The sequence below is a fragment of the Rana temporaria genome, chromosome 5 (assembly GCF_905171775.1).
Source record: "Rana temporaria chromosome 5, aRanTem1.1, whole genome shotgun sequence".
Classification (NCBI taxonomy): domain Eukaryota; kingdom Metazoa; phylum Chordata; class Amphibia; order Anura; family Ranidae; genus Rana; species Rana temporaria.
The window spans coordinates 16,790,665-16,814,792 of NC_053493.1; positions in this window are offsets into that span (position 1 = coordinate 16,790,665).

The window sequence follows — 24,128 nt, forward strand, 5'->3', positions numbered from 1 at the left end:
CTGTATTGAGTTTAGATAGATCCGCTCTTCCTAATATACTGACAGGCAGGTAGGTGATTGTGCTAGCTGCAGTATTCTCACTTGGTGTACTGTGTCCTCTGCACAGTGTGCACCTAAAGCTACGTGAATACCATTGCTGGTGTTCTCAGATTAATACCACAGGCAGGGATCAGCAAGTATTGTCAGTATTTGTGCAGCTACATCTCCCTGCAGGCCATTAGTATGTCTGGAAGGACAACAAGGAGAGGCAGAGAGTCACAAGCCGATAAAAGAGGGCAAGCAAGCTCTGCGTCTAGAGGCAACAGTGCTGGTTGTGGACACCGTGCATCCTCATCAGCACGTGGGCGTGGGACACGCTCGTCCTTTTTTTCGGCAGCTGGCCGTGTTGAGCCGCAACATGCCGAAGACTTGGTAGAGTGGATGACCAATCCGTCCTCATCCTCCTCATCCTCTCTCACCCAGGCTCTTGATATAACAGTTCACAGCAGGGCGTTTCAGCCACAGCGCCCACCAAGACTAACTGTGAGGGCTTACAGTGTTGTGGCAACACTGTACATGGCCTTATCCAAATGTGGAAATGCCCATGGCCAAGAATAGGTTGATCAGCCACTAGGTACTCCACTGTATAAGATAACTATGTAGATAGATAGATAGATAGATAGATAGATAGATAGATAGATAGATAGATAGATAGATAGATAGATAGATAGATAGATAGATAGATAGATAGAAACATGAGATAAGACGACCCCTATCTCCCTTTAGTTCCCATGTAAATATGGGTCTTCTCAAAGTCATTATCGAATATACATGGCCTTGTTCCAAAGTGGAAATGCCATATAGGTCAGTGATGGCTAATCTTGGCACCCCAGATGTTTTGGAACTACATTTCCCATGATGCTCAACTACACTGCAGAGTGCATGAGCATCATGGGAAATGTCATTTCAAAACATCTGGGGCACCAAGGTTCGCCATCACTCTCCTATAGTCATGGACAGGTCCCTCAGCCATCAGCTATCTACTGTGCAATACCAATAGGGATGAGCCGAACACCCCCCCCCCCCCCGTTCGGTTTGCACCAGAACCTTCGAACGGACCGATTGTTTGCATGAACTTTTGAACCACATTGAAGTCTATGGGACTCGAACGTTCGAAATCAAAAGTGCTCATTTTAAAGGCTAATATGCAAGTTATTGTCGTAAAACGGGTTTGAGAACCCGGGTCTTGCCCCAGGGAACATGTACCTGCTGGGTGTCTATAGTATGCCTGTGAGGTGGCATATGTTTAGAACTGTCCCTGCACAAAATGAGATTACTATAGGAAAAAGTCATTTAAAACTGCTTGCAGCCTTAATGTAATGTCTGGTCCCTGCAATATGGATGAAAATCATTGAGAAAAATAGCATGCCCCCCCCTCCCCCAGGTCATTACCAGCCCCTTTGGCCCTATATACTTTGAACAGCAGTATACAGGCGGTGCAAACAAGACAGGGACTGTAGGTTTGTTGTTAAGTAGAATCTGTTTGTAATTTTCAACTTGTACTTCTTTAAAGTGTAGATTTAGTCATACAATCTTTTTTTAAGCTTTTCTGAAAACATAGAGAAGGGTTATCACCCCTGTAACATTGGTTTTGCTGTCTGTGTGCATCTGTTCAGAAGATTTCACCTCACTTTCTGTCCCAATGACAAATGTTTTTTTTTTTTGTTTTTTTTTGTGAAAACAAGGATTGTGATAAAGCCAGGGCTTTTTTTTCAGGGGGAACTTAGGGGAACTCAGTTCCACCACCTTTGGCTCAGACCCTTTGGTGCCTGCTCACCACAATCACTTGTAAACACAGAAGTCTGGTTGTTGTGTTAACAAGTGACAGCTCTGCACTCTGTGTGTAACCCCCCTGAACTCTGTATGTAATGCAATCCTGGTATTTATGCCCCTTTAAGACCCTTCTACTGTTTGTGAAATCTGAACATGGTCGTGGTTGAGTTCCTGCACCTATTTTCTGAGAAAAAAAGCTCTGGATAAAGCATTAGTGGACAGGAGACACCTTTTACAGGAGAGAAATTCCCTTCCTAGGGGTAGATTTCCTCTCACTTCCTGTTGTCTCCTTCCGTTTGCAAGTTGGAGTCGTTTGTAAGTTAGATGTTTGAAAGTAGGGGCCTGCCGTATATACTCTGCAGAAATTTTGGCCCTAGGTGTTGGTGTTGCCACAACATTGTAAGCCCTCACAGTTAGTCTTGGTGGGCGCTGGAACGCCCTGTTGTGAAATATTAGATTAAGAATTGTAATTACATGCCCCTGTTGAAAAGGGGCAGAAAAATTGGGCCTTAGGCACTTGTGCTGGTGCCACAACACTGCAACCCCTCACAGATACCCTAGGGAGGTGTTTCTAACTTTGGGGGGAGGGGACTGACTGGGAGTAGAGAGAGATTGCTGTTCCTGATCACTAGGACCAGACAATCTCTTTCTACTCCCATGCCAGAATGAGGATTTATTTGTTTACATTGACAGATCCCCGTTCTGGCTCCCTGTGAAGCGATCGCGGGTGGCCGGCGGACATTGCGGCCGCCGGCCAAGCGCATCGGCTCCGGCCCCCTATCGCTCCTAAAGCGGCCGGCGTACACCTGCGGCGGTTCGCGTAGCCGAGCCAATCTGCCGCAGTATAAAGACGGCGGCTGGGGATCAGAGTGTTAACTGACTCTGATCAAATTATTATGTTCAAAACTGGTCTCTGTCTCAGCTTGGCTGTGCTGTGGGCTGTCTATTGTCACTGGGGTGTAGTTCCTACCCCAGGGCGATAGGTGGCAGCAGTGGAGTCAATGTTTGGGTACTCGTCCCCAGCAGCCAATCAGGAGGGTTGAGCCTCGCTGTGCATGCTGGGGGAGGGTATTTATGGGGCAGACGCCATTGTTCTGGGTTCTTCTTCGGAGTGCGGCACCCACCTTTAGGGTGACTGCGCATCACGGCGCCCCAGCGTAATGGCCTTCCAGGCTGGGGGGCGTGTGCCACGCGGTGTTCCTGGTTCTGGGACCATGATGGTCTGGAACATTTGAGCTGTGGCAGGGAGCCCAGTAGTCGGCTGGGTTCCCAATCCTGAAAATCCCAAGCAAGTTAGCTGTTTGGTGGGGAGTCCATCTGAGGAGAGCCAATGAGAGCCTGGCGATCCAATAGGGTATCGACAAATGACCGGGGATCAAGATAGCCAGACACTGAGAGACTGGTCACCTCTCAGTCGGTACCTAAAAATTATCTGAAGGAGATCCAGATGCAATTCAATCAAGGAGGATCATATCCGCAATCATAATCACAGAGAGGGTCTGTGGCAGAGACTTTTCCTTCAAGTCCAAACGATACCCTGGCTGCCAGGTCGGTGAGAGTGGGCCTGTCCGGGTACGCTATACCCACTTTGGCTGGAGTGGCGAAGAATACAAAGTATTGTTGGGAGCAAGACTGTTTCCCTATTTGTTGCGCCTGAGTCTGCTACTTCTCCTTTTATTTCACCTCTACTCTTCGTCACAAGTTTTAATGTTTTTACCCGGCTGAGTAATAAAGAGCACAGCAAAAGACACCTGTCATAGACATTCCTTTACTGCTATATGCACCATACACCCCTAGGATGGCGGAAGAGCCATGAGGTAACATGCCGCCCAAAACAAACCAGCAGCTCCTTCGGGGGTAGTGCTCCACTTTGAATTTAGTTAAAATCAGTTTACTCCTTATTTAGAGTAAATGGCCAGGATTCACAAAGCACTTACACCGACATATCTGTAGATACGCCGACGTAAGTATAAATGTGCGTGTCGTATCTCTGCGCCTGACCCACAAGCTGAGATACGCCTAAAAATAGGCTTCACCTCACCGACGTAACTTGCCTACGCCGGCGTATAGTGGGCGCATATTTACACTGGTCGCATCTGGCACTCCCATTGATTTTCTATTCAAATATGGAAATGAGGGAGATACAGCGATTCACGAACGTACGTGCGCCCGGCGCATAATACACGCGGTTTGCGTAAGTCGTACGTCCGGCGTAAAGTTATTCCCCATAGATGAGGCGCAACCCATGCAAAGGTATGGACCAGGGAACACAAGCCATCGTATTTTACGTTGGACGTGAATATGGCTGGGTGTAGATTACGTTCACGTCGTAGGCAGTGATCGGGCGTATCTTAGGGAGTAGTTCCGGCTTGATTCTGAGCATGCGCACTGGGATGTGTCCACGGGATGGCGCATGCTCCATTCGTTATTCGTATCTGTCTGTCGCTCGGCCTATCATTTGCATGTGGTCACGCCTCATTTGCATGGCTCACGCCCACTTCCACTTATGCCGACTTACGCCTAAGAAACCCAGCGTAGATTTGGGAGCAAGTGCTTTGTGAATACTGTGCTTGCCTCTCTGCGCTGCGTCGGCATAGTGTAAAGAAGAGACACTACGGCGGCATTAAATATGTGCAGATGTCTGTGAATCCAGGCCAATGTTGAGGCGTTGGATACGCATTAACGGTAATTTTTTTTACATTTTAGAATACAAAGAATTGTACAGTTATGTTGACTATTTGGAGTAGATTGAAGGTCGGGCATTTTGGAACATATTTACTTTCAGACTATTTTTAGCACTAATCGCCCTTCACAAAGAACTATTGGCTCCAAAACCAATTTACTATCAATTCACAACAATTTGTAAGGAATCTATTTGGAATAAATACATTTTATTCTTGTACATTAAATACACTTTAAATGCCTAAGAAGCCAGCATATTTTTTTAAATATAACAATACAGGAGGACGTGTGCGTGTTTCTTCTTCAAAGTTTTCTCTCCAACAATAGCTCTTACAGTGCAATTCGACTGGAAAGTAATTAGTATATTTCAGCTATAAATTACAGGTTGTCGAAATTATAAGCAAAGCACTTTCTTTTCTCAAACTTTTTTTTTCTTTGAAATGATAGAAAACTGGCAGGGGTCAGAGCTGGAGTCACGAAAATGAAAGAAGCTCTCTGAGCGCATGCAAAGCAGACAATTTTTGTTATTAGCGGGACGCAGCAGCCAAGAGAAATCCAAATTGCCTGATTTTCTTTACCGTGTACCACACAATTGGAGGACATTATATTTGTCATGGCCCTGGCCAAAGGTCATCTTCAGTCAGTCTGAAATGGTGACACAGACCTTTAAATGTCATGTTTGCTGGCTGAGGAATATTTCTAATGTAGCACCCTCTATCTAGTGTGCTTTAGTTGTTAGTGTAGGTAAATTGGCTTGGCTGAGAGCCAGGCCTGGGTTGTGAATCTGAGTCAAGGTTAGTGACTCGGGGAGGCTGAATGACTTCTGGTGCCTCACCCTGTTTTCTGGAACCTTAGGGAAGGTTCTAGATGTAGTGGTTGGAGGCTAGGAAGGGCTGCATTGCATATTTATGGGGACCCTGGCCAATCCCCAGGCAAAACTGGGCAGGAAGGGGGCAGCTCACCTCATAAATAGGTATGAGTCATGCTGGCAGGGACTGTCGGGTGGAAGATGGAGATGGAGTGCTGAGGAGGCGGTTGCTGTCTCTTGAGGGTTCCCCCTTTTCTGGGGGGGGGGGGGGGCATTGAGCTCGGGACTTCCCTCTACAACCCATGGAGGAAACCCTTCCTGGAGGCATGGGAGCATGTGAGAGGGCAGCAGGAGCAGGTTAGCACATCTGGGAGATCTCCTGAGAGTCAGCAGTGTGGGCTGGTGAGTGTCAGTCTGGAGGACTTTGGGGAGAAGTTGGCCTGGAGGGCTGGTAAAGGGGAAGTTGCAGCCAGGCAGGTTGGCAGTGCCTGAAGAGGTGGTGCTGGGAATCAGTGACCACAGAGAGGAAGTGCTGGGAAAGTGTGAGCCGTGTCACCCTATCTTCAAGTATAGGGGCTGCGAGCATACCTTCCAACTTTTGAACTTGAGAATGAGGGACACTTAAAGGGTTTGTTAAGGATTTTTTTTTTTATCTTAATAGCTTCCTTTACCTTAATGCAGTGCTGTTTTCGTGTCCTCATTATTCGTTTTTGCTCTCAAGTTGCTGTAATTCTTCTCTGATCTCCACACTTCCTGGTTGTCTGTTTCCTGATAACCACAGTACTGGGAGCTTTCACTCTGTGGTCACTAACTTCAATGAGGTGTGATTACTGTGTGTCTAGTTTCTATTTTCATTTTCCAAACCATCACTGCTCTATGGCTCTGTATGCTCTGTAAGGCAGAGAGGCAGGAGACAACATGCAAAAACGAAACTAGAAACTACAGGTACATTATATGATTGATTTTTATCTATTTTTAATCGTAAAAGGAATCAGTTAACTATTATGGGCCAGATTCTTGTAGTTCCTGCGTCGGCGTCGCCCCAACTTACAGGAGCAAGTGCTGTATTCCCCAAACACTTGCTCCGTAGTTTGCGGCGGCGTAGTGTAATTGGCCCGGCGTATCCCCGCGTAATTCCAAGGGGGCGGCTTGTATTTAAATTAAGCGCGCCCCCGTGCCGTTCGAACTGCGCATGCGCCGGGCTTAAAATAGCCCAGTGCGCATGCTCCAGTTCTCGACGGAAAACGTCAATGACGCCGACGTGTGCGTCATTGACGTAAAGTCGTATTCAAGAACGACTTACGAAAACGACGTGCCCGACGGGAAAAGAAGACGCGAACCCGACGCCATACTTAACATGACATACGTGGGACTGGCGTAAGGTTACCCCTCATATAGCAGGGGTAACCTTACGCTTACGCAAACGACGTAAGCAACGGTTACGCGACGCGATTTCGTTCGGGAATCGGCGTATCAGGCTCATATGCATAAACAAATGAGACCTGAACGTAAACGCCACCTAGCGGCCGGCGGCGAATTACATTTAAGATCCGACAGTGTAAGTGACTTACACCTGTCGGATCTTCAGCGTATCTATGCGAAAATGATTTTAGGAATCACTCGCATAGATACGCGGGTCAAAAAACAGAGATACGACGGAGTTTCCTGAGATACTCCGTCGTAACTCTTCTGAGAATATGGCCCTATGTCTCTATACCCTGTAAACAGTAATTTCAGCAATTTTTTTTTTATTTACAACCCCTTTAAGGTGGGGGGGGGGGGATACCTGCAATGCACGTAGCACGCAAAATGTCATAGAATCAGTTACGCATAGATTTCCCTAAGATCCGACCGGCGTAAGTGTTTTACACCGTCGTATCTTAGGCTGCATATTTAAGCTGGCCGCTAGGTGGCACTTCCATAGATAAGCAAGGAATATGCAAATGAGCTAGATACGCCGATTCAGAAACGTACGTCCGGCCAGCGGATTTTTTTACGTCGTTTACGTTAGGCTTTTTTTCAGCGTATAGTTACCCCTGCTATATACGGCGTATCCTATGTTAAGTATGGCCATCGTTCACGAATAGGGCTGGACGTAATTTAGGTTCACGTCAAAAGCAATGACGATTTGTGGCGGAATTTCGAGCACGCGCACTGGGATTTTTTTTTTCACGAACGGCGCCCACATCATCCACATTTGAATTATGCGGGCTTACGCCGTCACAGATACGTTACGCCGCCGTAACTAAGGGCGCAAGTTCTTTCTGAATACAGAACTTGCGCCCAAAATTACGGCGGCGTAACGTATCTGAGATACGTTACGCCGGGCATAAAGATAGACAATTCTATCTTAATCTACCCCATTGAGTATAATAAGTCCATGCAAACAAATATGACTTTTAAGATGAGGACAGTTCCGAGACGATAGAAATGTATACAGTCTGCATCCGTGAAGAGAGACCACCATGGAAAGAGTGCACCATTGACTGTGCAACCACCACCAAACAAGATGATTAGGTACTGTTACCAAATCGTGTGGACCCCCAGCCAGTGGCAGGGAGTCATTTAAGCGTAGAAACTGTCAAAATAGTCACTTCACAGAAACCAGTACGAGAGATGAACAGCAACACTGTCTCAATTACAAAAAGCATTGGGCTCCGCCAGTCATGAAAAAAAGAAGACGCCACATAGCATGAAAATCCTTAAGCTAGGGTTTTATTGAGTAAAGTAGAACACTTACATCAATATAGATGAATACAGGCACTGTAAAATGATGTGATCACGGAAATTGAAGAGGGTGCAATACCACAGAGCTAGCACAATACAGAGCTAGCACAATATGATCAGACGCGTTTTGTCCACTAAGACGTCATCCGGGGTATGAGCTAGACCCCAATGTATCGCGCATATTTATAATCTTAACCAAAAAATGATTACCCAATCTGTAGCTGTGCTTGGAAAATGGGACAGTGCTACCACTAGGCAAACTAGGCAGCCGCCTTGGGTGCACTTCTGCCTAGGGCACCCGGTCACTGGTGTTCCTACTCTCTTCTCTCTGCAGCAAGCAACTAAGTCTCAGCATCAGCAGGCAGCCGCCACTTCATTCGCACATAGTGTCAGAGATGCAGCAGCGGCCTGTGTCCCGGGTCCCAAATGAATGGAAGCAAGAAAACATTCATTGGTGGGCAATGGTAGGCTGCATTTGATGGGCGCTGATGAGGCTGCATTTGATGGGCGCTAATGAGGCTGCATTTGATGGGCGCTGATGAGGCTGCATTTGATGGGTGCTGATGAGGCTGCATTTGATGGGCGCTGATGAGGCTGCATTTGATGGGTGCTGATGAGGCTGCATTTGATGGGCGCTGATGAGGCTGCATTTGATGGGCGCTGGTGAGGCTGCATTTGATGGGCGCTGGTGAGGCTGCATTTGATGGGCGCTGGTGAGGCTGCATTTGATGGGCGCTGGTAGGCTGCATTTGATGGGCGCTGGTGAGGCTGCATTTGATGGGCGCTGGTGAGGCTGCATTTGATGGGTGCTGGTGAGTCTGCATTTGATGGGCGCTGGTGAGGCTGCATTTGATGGGTGCTGGTGGGCTGCATTTTAAAAAAGCGGGGTATACATGTGTGGCAAAATGAGTTTTCACCTAGGGTGTCAAGAATTCTTGCACCAGCCCTGCTTGGCACCGTGCGCCCGCAATACCGGAAGTGATTTGGACATGGCATCAGGTGTGCGCTTCAAGCCATGTCTGATTCACTTCCCCTGAATAACCTTTGATGGAACCTAACTACTCTCTTGCCTGCCACCTGCTCAGGACCTCTGCCTGGACTTGACTACTCTCTTGCCTGCCACCAGCTCCCAACCTCTGCCTGGACCTGACTACTCTCTTGCCTGCCACCTGCTTGTGATCTCTGTTTGGACCTGACTACTCTCTAGCCTGCCACCTGCTCCCAACCTCCACCTGGACCTAACCATTCTCTTGTCTACTGCCTGCCTGCAACCTCTGCCTGGGCCTGACTACCCTCTTGCCTGCTACCTGCGCACAACCTCTGCCTGTACCTTGACAAAGGAGAGTGCTCAATTCTCTATATCCCAGTGTGCCTGCTCACAAACACCAGTGATGTCACCTTGTTCGACGCTGCGGTCCACCTTGCTGCCCAGCTGTTGTTTCTGCTTCATCCCCATCTTCCTGCCATCCAGCCGACCGAGGAAACACAGACAGCGGCGGTGACTGCTCAGGCATGAGCCAAATGGCCATATATCGGATTGGAGTTTTATTTGATGTGCCCACTTTTCACTCTCTAAATGTGAGTGAATGTTTCCTATTGTTATATTAAAACCGCTACAGTCTACCTCAGAGGCGCCTTTTTTCTTTTGTTTTTTTCATGTTTGGATATTGCCCCCCCCCCCCCGGAAGGCTGTCTCTGAAGTGTTGACTCCCCCCCCCCCCCCCCCAGTGATCCTAACCCTTAATGAACCTGCATCTACAATGTTTTTATGGATATTATGCCTACAGACTGTTGGATAATGAGTTTTTCCTGCTTTGTGTTTATATATCGCCTTGTCTGCCTTTACCTGACTATTCTGTTGCCTGCTGCCTGCTCATGACCTCTGCCTGGAACTAAATTCTCTCTTGCCTGCGTCCTGCCCATGACCTCTGCCTGGACCTGAATACTCTCTTATCTGCTGCCTGCTCATGATCTCTGCCTGAATCTGAATACTCTCTTATCTGCTGCCTGCTCATGAACTTTGCCTGGATCTGAATACTCTCTTATCTGCTGCCTGCTCATGACCTTTGCCTGGACCTGAATACTCTCTTATCTGCTGCCTGCTCATGACCTCTGCCTGGACCTGAATACTCTCTTATCTGCTGCCTGCTCATGACCTCTGCCTGGACCTGAATACTCTCTTATCTGCTGCCTGCTCATGACCTCTGCCTGGACCTGAATACTCTCTTATCTGCTGCCTGCTCATGACCTCTACCTGGACCTGAATACTCTCTTATCTGCTGCCTGCTCATGAACTCTGCCTGGACCTGAATACTCTCTTATCTGCTGCCTGCCCATGACCTCTACCTGGACCTGAATACTCTCTTACCTGCTGCCTGCTCATGACCTCTACCTGGACCTGAATACTTTCTTACCTGCTGCCTGCTCATGACCTCTGCCTGGATCTGAATACTCTCTTATCTGCTGCCTGCTCATGAACTCTGCCTGGACCTGAATACTCTCTTATCTGCTGCCAGCCCATGACCTCTGCCTGGACCTGAATACTCTCGTATCTGCTGCCTGCTCATGACCTCTACCTGGACCTGAATACTCTCTTATCTGCTGCCTGCTCATGACCTCTACCTGGATCTGAATACTCTCTTACCTGCTTGTCTGCTCATGACCTCTGCCTGCCCACAATCTGTGCCTGGACCTGCGTACTCTTTTGCCCGATGCCTGCTCACGACTTCTGCCTGGAACTAACTACTTCCCATGATCTGCTTACTCTACTGCCTAATGCTCTGTGTACATTGGCCACACCGTAGCTGTTTTATTCCAGCTACCCCCTTGGGCCAATCCTGAGGGCAGCAACCTGGTTTGCAATGAAGAAAACTGGGACCACTGGGGTTTTTGGGCCATCTCTAGCTTTAGCAGCTCTGGTGAAAACGTAATGTTGCTTAAACTCCACATCTCGAGGAACAGGGGACACAATAACAAGAACAATGTTACTATCATAGGCACGTTGTACGCTAGAACAGGTTCAGAGTGCGTTTACTTTAAATTGTCTGTGCAGCACAGAATAGAAGTAAATCTTACCTTCTACCTTCATTTATTTTTTGTTCACAAATATAAAACAAAAAATAAAGTGTTTGAATCCCAGGATATTGTATACAGCAAACTCAAAGATTTGCTTTTTCTTCCATAATGGTGCAACATATGACTTTCCGGAACTTGTTTCCATGGTACCAGGCTTGCTTTAATTCAGATTTGCAGAGAATGCAGGTTCTTTTATTTAGTAAATTGGATTTTTCTTGTTCTAGTGCTTCAAGCTAAGTACTCCTGTGTGCGTCCCCTGACAGAGCGCAAATCCTCTGTGCCTGGCGCATGCTGCTGATTACAATCTCCCCTCAAGCATGTAGAGCCAGATACATGTCTGATACAATATGTGGAGATGAACAAAGACAGACACCACGAATGGGAGAGCATTTTCAGTCAAACCTTTGAAAACTCAAATAAAACACATGTATAAAAGCGGGTGTGCCCATCCAAAAGCCTTTCGATTAAAGCTCATACTTTTATCTTCCCCATTATGCCTTTTATACTTTATTTCTGTAGCAATAGGAGGGTGCCTCCACTTTTCAGGACACTTCCTTCAGACTTCTGGTCACTGCCCCGCCTCCTTCTTGTTTTTTAACTTTAGTGATACCCCCGTAGGGTCTACTGAAAGTTGTGGTCCACCTGTCACCCTGCCCAGCCCGTCTTTCACTTCTCAGTCACTCTTGGGACAATGAACAGTCATATGCTTGTTTTTTTTTTTTTTTTATTGCAGGGATTTGAACTTGAATGGGCAAGGGGTTTATGGGATGCCCAAAGATGAATAGTGGGATCAGTATATGATCACTTGGAACTTCTATTTACACTTTACGACTCCAGTCTTCTCCAGCGCATTACTTGCTTGCAGACTGTTACTCTCTCTCTCTGTCTCTCCTGCACCACACTTCTCTAAAGGTACAGCTAGCACATACTTAGGCCCAACACTGACACAAACAGGCCTTAACAATGGCCATTTGCAGGCAGGGACCGCGGGTCCCTTTGACGTAGTAGCAAAATAGGAAAAGTCTTTAGTGCTTGCTGACCTATGGTGGACTACTGCTCCCAGTCAGTCCTCTTCAGGCCCTGCCAGCCCCTCCTGGCTGCAGCTGCCCGACTCCACTACCCATGACATCACAGTCTCTCCCGCTGGCTCTACATCCATCTGTAGTGATCTCAATGTGTAGTGTCCAGTCCGGTTAGATAATTGATATCTTAGGTGTTCTTAATATGATGACTATAAATTAGGTTGTTCCGCAGCAACACACAGGCTCGCCAGAGAACGCATTTTTAATTAACTTCCAATAACAAACAAAGTCCAAATTCCACAGATGGTACACAAATCCAACAGAGTAATTCAAAGTCTCATCTTAGAGAATATATATATATATTCTGATCACTTCCAGACCAACATATATTCATGCAGAGAATACATAAGGAAAATATTCTCTCCACTTTTAGTCCTGTGCCATGTTTCTCAGTGACAAGACCGACTGAATGCCAGCTTGACTGTCTCAAAAGCTGGTCTCACACTGGAGGGAGTGGTTCTTTCAGGTCAACCAAATGTTTCCCTGAATGAATACCCCCTCAAGTCTAATTACCATCAATAAATACTTCCCTTATGTATGTAAGCAATTTATCCTTTGAGGTTTTACAAGCCATACCTCACACACACCTAGGCAATCTTGGACAAGATTAACACATCTAAGGGTCTTCAGCTGTTCCTTTGATCCGTGTTTGACCACTAACCCCTTTGGTCAGAAAACACCCTTTGATGTGTAACCTTGAATGCCTGTATGTATACCATGCCATACATATAACACAATATTTTAAATACCTACACTTATCTATTAATATTACAACACCATCAAAGACTGCACACTCCCAGTCCACTCCAGCATGCCTCCCCAGCTCTGGCATGCCTCCCCAGCTCTCTTGACAGTGCCTGCCACTCACTGACACCTGGTGGATCCCTCCTGGAAACTTTGCCTGGCAGTACCTTCCACTGTCATCTCCTGCTCCTAGTCAGAACACCCCTGTGGTTTGTATGAGGATCCCTTCCACTCCCAAACTTCAGGCCCAAGGTAATCCCCGTCCAGAATGGGGAGTTCCCTTAAAGGCCCTGACAGCTCAGGGGCAGATCCAGAGTCTTGTCTCGTGAGGGGCACTGACAGAAAATATGTTTTTTTTTTGCGGGCAATTTATCGGGGAAATGGCTGGTGTTGGCGCTTCAATCATCCGGGCACCATGATTGTTATGGTGTCAGGATGATTGATGCGCATTATTTCTATTATTTCACTGTAATATAAAATTAAATGGTTCAAATCGCCATACTGCAAAATCAGTGGGAGCCCCGAGGGTGTCACTTGCCACCATCGCCTGCCACACATTGCGGATTGTCACTTGCTTGCCACCAGATGCAGATTGTCACCTGCCACATGTTGTGGATTGTCACTTGTCATGTCACCTGCCACACCTTGCAGATTGTCACTTGCCACATCACCTGCCTCACATTGCGAATTGTAACTTGCCTGCCACCAGATGCAGATTGTCACCTGCCACATGTTGCGGATTGTCACTTGCCACGCCACCTGCCACACCTTGTGGATTGTCACTTGCCACGTCACCTGCCACCAGATGCGGATTGTCACTTGCTACATCACCTGCTACACATTACAGATTGTCACTTGCCTGCCAACAGATGCAGATTGTCACCTGCCACATGTTGCGGATTGTCACTTGCCACGTCACCTGCCACACCTTGCGGATTGTCACTTGCCACATCACCTGCCACCAGATGCGGATTGTCACTTGCCACATCACCTGCTACACATTACGGATTGTCACTTGCCTGCCACCAGATGCAGATTGTCACCTGCCACATGTTGCGGATTGTCACTTGCCACGTCACCTGCCACACCTTGGGAACTGTCACTTGCCACGTCACCTGCCACCAGATGTGGATTGTCACTTGCCACGTCACCTGCCACCAGATGCGGATTGTCACTTGCCACGTCACCTGCCACACCTTGCAGATTGTCACTTGCCAGGTCACCTGTTTTGCTTGACTCTTGCTTCTTTGTCCCAGAGTCAGGCTGCAGAGAGATAATGTAATCTCTCTGCTGCACACGCTGCCTAGAGTGAGCGCAGAAGTTACTGCAGGGATGTGGGCGCTGAGAGATGATGTCATCTCTCTGATCCCCTGCCAGGCTCACTGATTGGCCAGCTGCCCAGACACACACACCTAGCCTGTTCTCTCACGTCTCAGCTGCCCACCCACAGTCACAAGGAGCCACGCGGCAGGCCGGTCAATTTGGTCTCTCACCCACCCCGTCCGCCCACAAAACGAGCCACCTGGTCCTCCCGCGGATCTGTTTGCAGAGCCGCCCGCTCTCTCATCCGCCTGTGTAGCCGCCTGATCTCGGAGCCACCCATGGAGCTCGCCCGCCCAGCCAGCAACAGATTTCTCGGGGGTGGCAATTTCCCCGTTGCCCCCCCCCCCCCAGATCTGCCCTTGCGACAGCTAGCACTCCATCTCCCAGTTCTTCCACCGAACTCTCCTGCCCAGCGGGGCTGACCCTGGGTATTTAACGAGGCCTGCCAATCCAGGTTGGGGATTGGGCACGGCTCCCCAGACATTCACAGACATGACTAGACATGATGGGAATTGTAGTTCCTGAACAACTGGAGAGCCGTAGTTTGAAGACCCCTGCTGTAAGCCCATCAACACACAACCCCTCCCATATTACATAGACATTTAAAAACATGATTTTGGGTCCTCCACATCCTTACCTTCCCCACCAGCTCAATCTTAGAGCTTGATTTCAGCTACTGTGGAGGGAGTGGTGGTGGGGCACGCTTTCATACAAAAGGCTTAGTTCACATCGCTAAGATGGGGACACTTTTTTAATTGAAATGACAGTTATTTTCAGTTGAGTCTAATATCTGCAAATTATTTTCACATGGCTGAAAATAAAGTGCCTTAGGCTTGTGTGAAGCTTGTGAGTTACATAGTTACATAGTAGGTGAGGTCGAAAAAAGACACAAGTCCATCAAGTCCAACCTATGAGTGTGATTATATGTCAGTATTACATTGTATATCCCTGTATGTTGTGGTCGTTCAGGTGCTTATCTAATAGTTTTTTTAAACTATTGATGCTCCCCCGCTGAAACCATGCCTGTGGAAGGGATTTACACATCTTTGCCTCTCTAATGCCGCGTAAAAACGGTTGTGTGTATGCGGCATGACAGTAAAAAAACCAGAGCAGATTGGGAGAAACGTGAATTCACTCCAGTGGCAGTGCGTCCATAAGGGGCGCATGGGCACCGCCCCCTCTCTCTTGGCACTGCTCTATCACCATAGATAGATTCATACATTGCATGAATCTATCTATGGTCGCCGCTAACACCCCCTTTTCAGATGTCTGGCCACTTTTCGGGCACCAGGCACCTGAATTACAGCGGCGTGGGTGTTTTTTGGAAGCACCTGATTAGATGGGCGCCCAAAAAGGTGAACAGCGGGCGCCATGCTGTGCGTTCGCTGTTCACTCAGGCCTTGTACCCACGACCGAACATGTCTGCTGAAACTGGTCTGCGGACCAGTTTCCGCGGACATGTTCGATCGTCTGTACGGCCGACCGGACAATTTTCCGGGGGATCGTACAGGTTTCCAGCGGACAAAAATTTCTTAGCATGCTAAGAAACATGTCCGCTGGAAGCCTGTCCGTCGGACATGTTCGGTCGTCTGTACGACTCACCGGACATGTCCGCTCGGCCGAAAAGCCCTCGCATGCGTCGAAGTGATTCGACGCATGCGTGGAAGCATTTAACTTTCCGGGTTCGCGTACGTCGCCTCGTCATCGTCGCCGTCACGTCGCCTTCACGTCGTCGTCACATCACCGCGTATTCTGTCCGCGCGGATTTTGGTTTGATGGTGTGTACAACCATCAGACCAAAATCTCCGAGTGGACATGTCCGATGAAAACAGTCCGTGGACCGTTTTCATCGGACATGTCCCGTCGTGTGTACGAGGCCTCAGAATTGTGTTAGCAAAGCGAAGAAATCCGGTGACCCGCCTCTCAGCCAATCAGGAGCTCAGGTCTGTTACCTGTCACCTAAGTGGCTGCAACATCAGGCGCTGTGATTGGACGGCTGATAGAGAGGACGGAAGAAGACATCGAGGACGTGCAGGACACTGCCGCAGACCCGCTGTGATGGAGGTAAGTGCTGGGCGATGCACACTGGCAGCATTTGATGAGGCACAGTAGCGGCAATTGATGGGCACACTGGCAGAATTTGATGGGCGCAGTGTCAGCAATTGATGGGCACACTGGCAGCAATTGATGGGCACATTAGCGCTAATTATTGGACACACTATCAGCAATTAATGGGCACACTGGTAGCAATTGATGGGTACAGTAGCTGCGTTTGATGGCACAGTGGCTGCATTTGATGGGCACAGTAGCTGCGTTTGATGGGCACAGTGGCTGCATTTGATGGGCACAGTAGCTGCATTTGATGGGCACAGTGGCTGCGTTTGATGGGCACAGTGGCTGCGTTTGATGGCACAGTGGCTGCGTTTGATGACACAGTGGCTGCGTTTGATGGGCACAGTGGCTGCATTTGATGGCATAATGGTGGCAATTGATGGGCACAGTGGCTGCATTTGATGGGCACAATGGCTGCATTTGATGGGCACAGTGGCTGCATTTGATGGGCACAGTAGCTGCATTTGATGGGCACAGTGGCTGCGTTTGATGGCACAGTGGCTGCGTTTGATGGCACAGTGGTTGCATTTGATGGGCACAGTGGCTGCATTTGATGGGCACAGTGGTGGCAATTGATGGGCACAGTGGCTGCAATTGATGTTTTTTTTTTTTTACAGTTTGTTTGCACCAGCCGCCACTGATTCACTCATATCTATCTAATTGCAAACATTGTCCTAGATCTTTCGACTTACCTTTAGTATTCCCATGAAGCCATTTTCCCCCGTACACAAAATATTACTCCTTTGCCTGATGTTTACTCGCGGTTGCTTTGTGTGAGCTGGTGATCCATACCCAAGCATAATAAAATGGTAGCATTATATGTTTTTATATTGTTGTATTTGTACGCCACTCTCAGAGAGAGTTAATTACGACGCCATTGTGTTTCTCCCGCATTCACGCGCGCTCATTATTACAGCAGCACATGTTGGGTTCTATGCCCAGGAAGAGAGCCCCCGGCAGAGCACCGCGTTCCCTTCTACCCGCCTGATTGCAGCCATTGTGTTGTGACAAAGCGCCAGCGCTTTATTGACTTCCTCGCGCTGCTTAGATAAATTGATTAAACTCCCCCAAAGCCAGGGAAACACAACATTAAGATGTGTCACTCCATCCCAAAACCATAACTATCATTACTAACACAGAGATCTCTCCTTTTGTCTCCCGCCTGGGCTCATTTTAAAGCTAAAAGCTGTTTCAACACATTTTCAGACCCGAATAATAATAACAGTCATGAAAAAGCTTTTGTAGATGGAGAAAAAAAAAAAAAAAAGCCGACAACAAACTTGAAGTGCACTTTGTTGTGATGCAGTCATTCCATGCTATTAGAGGGTGAGAAAGCACAAGAAAGCCAATAAAGTTTTAAAGTTGCACTAAATCAAAACAAATATACCTTTATAGGTAGACCAGGGCCATCTTAATAGCATCATGGGCCCCTGGGCAAAGTAATGCTCTGGGGCCCCTACAATGGAGATAGTGCAGGTAAACATAAATCAAGTAGGTAGGGGGTAGGGGATATCTAGGGTGTAGAGGGGTCAGAGTGCTGGGGGGATATCTGGGGTGTAGAGGGGCAGCCGGGCTGCTCACATTTTTGGGGCAGCCCGGGCTCACGGCCAGCTGCTTTGGGAAAAGGGCAGGGCACTTGCTTACTGGGCACATAAACCCCCTTCGTGCCCAGGCGAAATTTCAGCTTCCGGCACTGCGTCGCTTTTACTGACAATTGCGCGGTCGTGCGACGTGGCTCCCAAACAAAATTGACGTCCTTTTTTCCCCGCAAATAGAGCTTTATTTTGGTGGTATTTGATCACCTCTGCGGTTTTTATTTTTTGCGCTATAAACAAAAAAAGATCGACAATTTAAAAAATATATATATTTTTTACTTGTTGCTATAATAAATATCCCAATTTTTTTTAAAAAAAACTTTTTTTTTCTCAGTTAAGGCCGATACGTATTTTTCGACGTATTTTTGTAGAGAAAAAAAAACGCAATAAGCGACTGGTTTGCACAACAGTAATAGCGCCTACAAAATGGGGAACAGAATTATGATTTTTTTTTTTTTTACTAGTAATGGCGGCGATCTGCGATTTTTATTGGGACTGCGATATTGCGGCGGACGTATCGGACACTTGTGACACAAATTTGGGACCATTCACATTTATACAGCGATCAGTGCTATAAAAATGCACTAATTACTGTATAAATGTGACTGGCAGGGAAGGGGTTAACACTAGGGGGTGAGGAAGGGGTTAAATGTGTATCCTGGGTGTGTTCTAACTGTGTGGGGGGAGGGGGGTGACTGGGGGAGGTGACCGATGCTGTGTCCCTATGTACAAGGGACACAGATCGGTCTCCTCTCCTCTGACAGCACGTGGAGCTCTGTGTTTACACCCCATCATTACACACAGAGCTCCACGTCCCTGCTGTGTTCCCGACGATCGCGTGTACCCCGGCGGACATCGCGCCCGCCAGGTACACGCATCGGCTCTTCAGCGATGCGCCGGGACAGTGTTTACCCGCTGCGCGCCCCCAACAGGGTAATGCACATAAAAGGACGTCTAAAGACGTCCACTTGGCACTTGAGAGCCGCGCTGTTGACGTATTTTGTCAATAGCGCGGGTCTCAAGTGGTTAAGACAGCCCTGAGGTAGACGCTTAACCACTTAAGGACCGCCTAACGCCGATATACGCCGGCAGAATGGCATGGCTGGGCACAATCACGTACCTGTCCCGCGATTGGTCCCCCGAGCTGAAGAACGGGGAGAGCTGTGTGTAAACACAGCTTCCCCGTTCTTCACTGTGCCGCCGTCATCGATCGTGTGTTCCCTTATATAGGGGATCACAATCAATGACGTCAGACCTACAGCCACACCCCCCTACAGTTAGAAACACAGATGAGGTCACACTTAACCCCTTCAGCGCCCCCTTGTGGTTAACTCCCAAACTGCAATTGTAATTTTCACAGTAAACAATGCATTTTTAATGCATTTTTTGCTGTGAAAATGACAATGGTCCCAAAAATGTGTCAAAATTGTCCGATGTGTCCGCCATAATGTCGCAGTCACGGAAAAAATCTCTGATCGCCGCCATTAGTAGTAAAAAAATAATAATTAATAAAAATGCAATAAAACTATCCCCTATTTTGTAAACGCTATAAATTTTGCGCAAACCAATCGATAAACGCTTATTGCGATTTTTTTTTTACCAAAAATATGTAGAAGAATACGTATCGGCCTAAACTGAGGAAAAAAAATAATGTTTTATATATTTTTGTGGGGATATTTATTATAGCAAAAAGTAAATTTAAACAAATTTAAGTAAATTTGTTTATAGCGCAAAAAATAAAAACCGCAGAGGTGATCAAATTCCACCAAAAGAAAGCTCTATTTGTGGGAAAAAAAGGACGCCAATTTTGTTTGGGAGCCACGTCGCACGACCGCGCAATTGTCAGTTAAAGCGACGCAGTGCCGAATTGCAAAAACTGTCCGGGTCCTTTAGCTGCCTAAAGGTCCGGGTCTTAAGTGGTTAAGGGATACAAATTGTATCATTTCAAATGCAATTGCATCCTGCATAAAATTAATTTAATCAAATTTTAATAGCTCTCCGTAGTAAAAAAAAAATGTAATTAGGTCTACAGACCAAAATTACATATCTTGTAAGATGCTAATTGCTGAGCAAAAATAGTACTAAAACAAGACAAGACATCACAAGATGTTTAAAAGAAAGTATTCTTGGCACATTCTGGAAATGTAAGGGGGGGGGTTATAATTATAGATTACAATTTAGATTACATGCAGAGACTATTAATAGCATACATACTGGATTTATACAGCAATGTCAACATCCTAAAGCTAAAACTACATAAAGCATTAAATACCACAGATTAACCCCTTCATGCCTAGGCCTTTCTCCCGAGATTTGTTGCTAACAAGTTAAAATCAGTGGTCCGGATTAAGATACATTTTCATATCTATCGGCGGGCAAAACGTATCTCAGATACATTACGTCGCCGTAACTTAGGGCACAAGTTCCGTATTCAGAAAGAACTTGCGGCCTAAGTTACGGCGGCGTAGTGTAAATGTGTCGGCGTAAGCCCGCCTAATTCAAATGTGGATGATGTGGGAGTGTTTTATTCAAATTACTTGTGACCCCACGTATTTGACGTTTTTTACGAACGGCGCAGGCGCCATCCGTGAACGTTTGCAAGTGTGCATGCTCCAAATTACCCTGCAAACTGTCAATGCTTTCGACGTGAACGTAACTTACGTACAGCCCTATTCGCGAACGACTTACGCAAACAACGTAAAATACGACGCTGTTCGTTCGTTTCCGACGTCCATACCTAACATGACTTACCCCTGCTTTATGACGGGTAACTTTACTCCAGAAAAAGCCTTACGTAAACGACGTAAAAAAAAATGCGCCGGGCGGACGTACGTTTCTGAATCGGCGTATATACCTAATTTGCATATTCAACGCGGAAGTCTAGGGAAGCGCCCCTAGCGGTCAGCCTAAATATTGCACCCTAAGATACGACGGCGTAGGAGACTTACACCGCTCGTATCTAGGCAACATTGAGGCGTATCTGATTCTATGAATCAGACGCCGAGATGCGACGGCCCGCACTCAGAGTTACGACGGCGTATCTGGAGATACGCCGTCGTAACTGCTTTCTGAATCCGGGCCAGTATTTTTTGCTAGAAAAACATGATCTCTATTATTTTTTTTGCAGAGACCCTTGAGAAAAAAAATGGCGGTCATTGCAATATTTTATGTCACACTGTATTTGCGCAGCGGCCTTTCAAATGCAATTTTTTTGGAAGAAATACACTTTCATCAATTAGCCCAATTTATTTATTTTTTTAGAATGTCAAAGACGATGTTACGCCAAGTAAAAGGATACCTAACATGTCACGCTTTAAAATTGCGCACACTTGTGGAATGGCGACATACTACGATACTTCAAAATCTCCATAGGCGACGCTTTCAACATTTCTACAGGTTAACAGGATATGCCGCGTACACATGATCGGTTAAACCGATGAGAATGGTCTGATGGACCGTTTTCATCGGTCAAAAACGATCGTGTGTGGGCCCCATCGGTTATTTAACCATCGGTTAAAAAAAAGCCAACTTGTTTTAAATTTAACCGATGGATTCCTAACCGATGGGAAAAAAACGATCGTTAGTAGGCACAACCATCGGTTAAAAATCCACGCATGCTCAGAATCAAGTCGACGCATGCTCGGAAGCATTGAACTTAGTTTTTTTTCAACACGTCGTTGTGTTTTACGTCACCGCGTTCTGACACGATCGGTTTTTTAACCTATGGTGTGTGGGCGCGACGGACCATCAGTCAGCTTCATCGGTTAACCGATGAAAATGGTCCATCGGTCCGTTCTCATCGGATGGACTGATCGTGTGTACGCGGCATTAGAGTTACAGAGGAGGTCTAGAGATAGAATTCCCCCTAGGATGGGGGAATGGGGCGAGGTCATGTGATTACTAGGATGGGGGAGGGGGCGAGGTCATGTGATTACTATGATGGGGAGGGGGCGAGGTCATGTCATTAATAGGTTGGGGGGAATGGACAAGGTCACGTGATTACTAGGATGGGGGAAGAGGGCAGGGTCATGTGATTACTAAGATGGGGGAGGGGGCATGGTCATGTGATTACTATGATGGGGGAGGGGGTGAGGTCATGTGATTACTAGGATGGGGGAGGGGGCGAGGTCATGTCATTAATAGGTTGGGGGGAATGGACAAGGTCACGTGATTACTAGGATGGGGGAAGAGGGCAGGGTCATGTGATTACTAAGATGGGGGAGGGGGCGAGGTCATGTGATTACTATGATGGGGGAGGGGGTGAGGTCATGTGATTACTAGGATGGGGGAGGGGGCGAGGTCATGTCATTAATAGGTTGGGGGGAATGGACAAGGTCACGTGATTACTAGGATGGGGGAAGAGGGCACGGTCACGTGATTACTAGGATGGGGGAAGAGGGCACGGTCATGTGATTAGTAGGATTGTTTCTTCAAAATATATTGAATTATCCTCTCAATATACACCCATGGACATGTGATCAGTTTATGGTTGGTGTCCAGTTGAGTTCATTGGAAAGCCAAACTTTAGAAGTTTTTTTTTAATAGTAATTATATATAAATAAAATGGCATTGATACCAGCCGTGCCCGAAATCATCTCATCTTCCAAAATTTGCGAGAGAATCAATGCGTTATGCTAATGATAATGATAACACTTCTAAAGATGATGAGTCACTGGAGCGGTTATTTACCCGGAGAGCTTAGAACAATCGCACTGATTTGTTTTACATTTGGTGGCAATGTTCTCGTCTCCACACTGTCATGAATCAGGGAAGATAAAAAGGCTCCGGCACTTTCATAAAATATTACATTGTTTCAAATGGCAAATTGTTCTATCATTCAAATCGGATAACAATAAGGCAAGGAAATATTATGATTACAGGCTGGGGAAACCATGCAGATAGGTACCATATTGGAATACATTTATGAACAGAGTGAGAGTGATGGAGGAAGACAAGGCAGAAGGGATGGGTGAAGAAAGGAAAGAAGGAAGGAAATAGAACACAAAAATTTAATGAAGACAAGAAAAAAGTGGAAGGAAGGAAATAGAAAAAGAAAAAGGAAATGGAAAAAAAAGAAAACATTAAATGACACAAACTTTACGAAGAAAATTGGAAAAAGAAAAAATGAAGGAAGAATGAAAGAAAGGAAGGAAGAATTCTGAGGAAAGAAAGGAAGGAAGAGGGAAAGAAAAAAAGTAAGAAGGAAAGAAAGAAGTGGAATTAGAAAAAGGAAATGAACCTTGGGAAAGAGAGAAAAAAATAATAAATAAAGGAAGAGAGGAAAGAAAAAAAAAAGAAAGAATGAAAGAAATGAAGAAAACAAAAAGAAATGAACCTTGGAAAAGAAAAAAGGTAAGAAAGGAAGAAAGAACCTGCATGGACTTTACAAAGGAAAAAAAAATAATAAAAGGGAAAACAAAAGATGTTAGAAAGCGAAGCGAAGGAAGTAGCAAGAAAGTATTATGATCACAGGCTGAGGAAACAATGCAGACAGGTGCCATAATGTAATCAACTTATGAATAGAGTGAGAGAGATGGAGGAGAAAGAGTACAAGAAAGAAGGGATAAAGAAAGTAAGAAAACATTAAAATGGCACAAACTTTACAAAGAAAATTGGAAAAATTAAAAATAAAGGAAGAATGAAAGAAGGGAAGGAAGGATGTTGAGGAAAGAAAGAAAAGAAGGAAGGAAGAATGCTGAGGAAAGGAAGGAAGGAAGGAAAGAAGGATGCTGAGGAAAGAAAGAATGGAAGGAAAGACAGAAGGAAGGTAGGAAGGAAGGATACTGAGGAAAGAAAGAAAGGAAGGAAGGAAGGATGCTGAGGAAAGAAAGGAAGGAAGGAAGGATGCTGAGGAAAGAAAGGAAGGAAGGAAAGAAGGAAGGAAGGATGCTGAGAAAATGAAGAAATTAAGGAAGGATGCTGAGGAAAGAAAGGAAGGAAGGATGCTGAGGAAAGAAAGGAAGGAAGGAAGGAAGGATGCTGAGGAAAGAAAGGAAGGAAGGATGCTGAGAAAATAAAGAAATTAAGGAAGGATGCTGTGGAAAGAAAGAAAGAGAGAAAGTAAGAAAGAGAGAAAGAAAGAAAGAAAGGATATTGAGGAAAGAAAGAATGAAAGAAAGGAAAAAAAATGGAAGTTAGGAAGGAAGGATGCGAGGAACAGACGAAAGA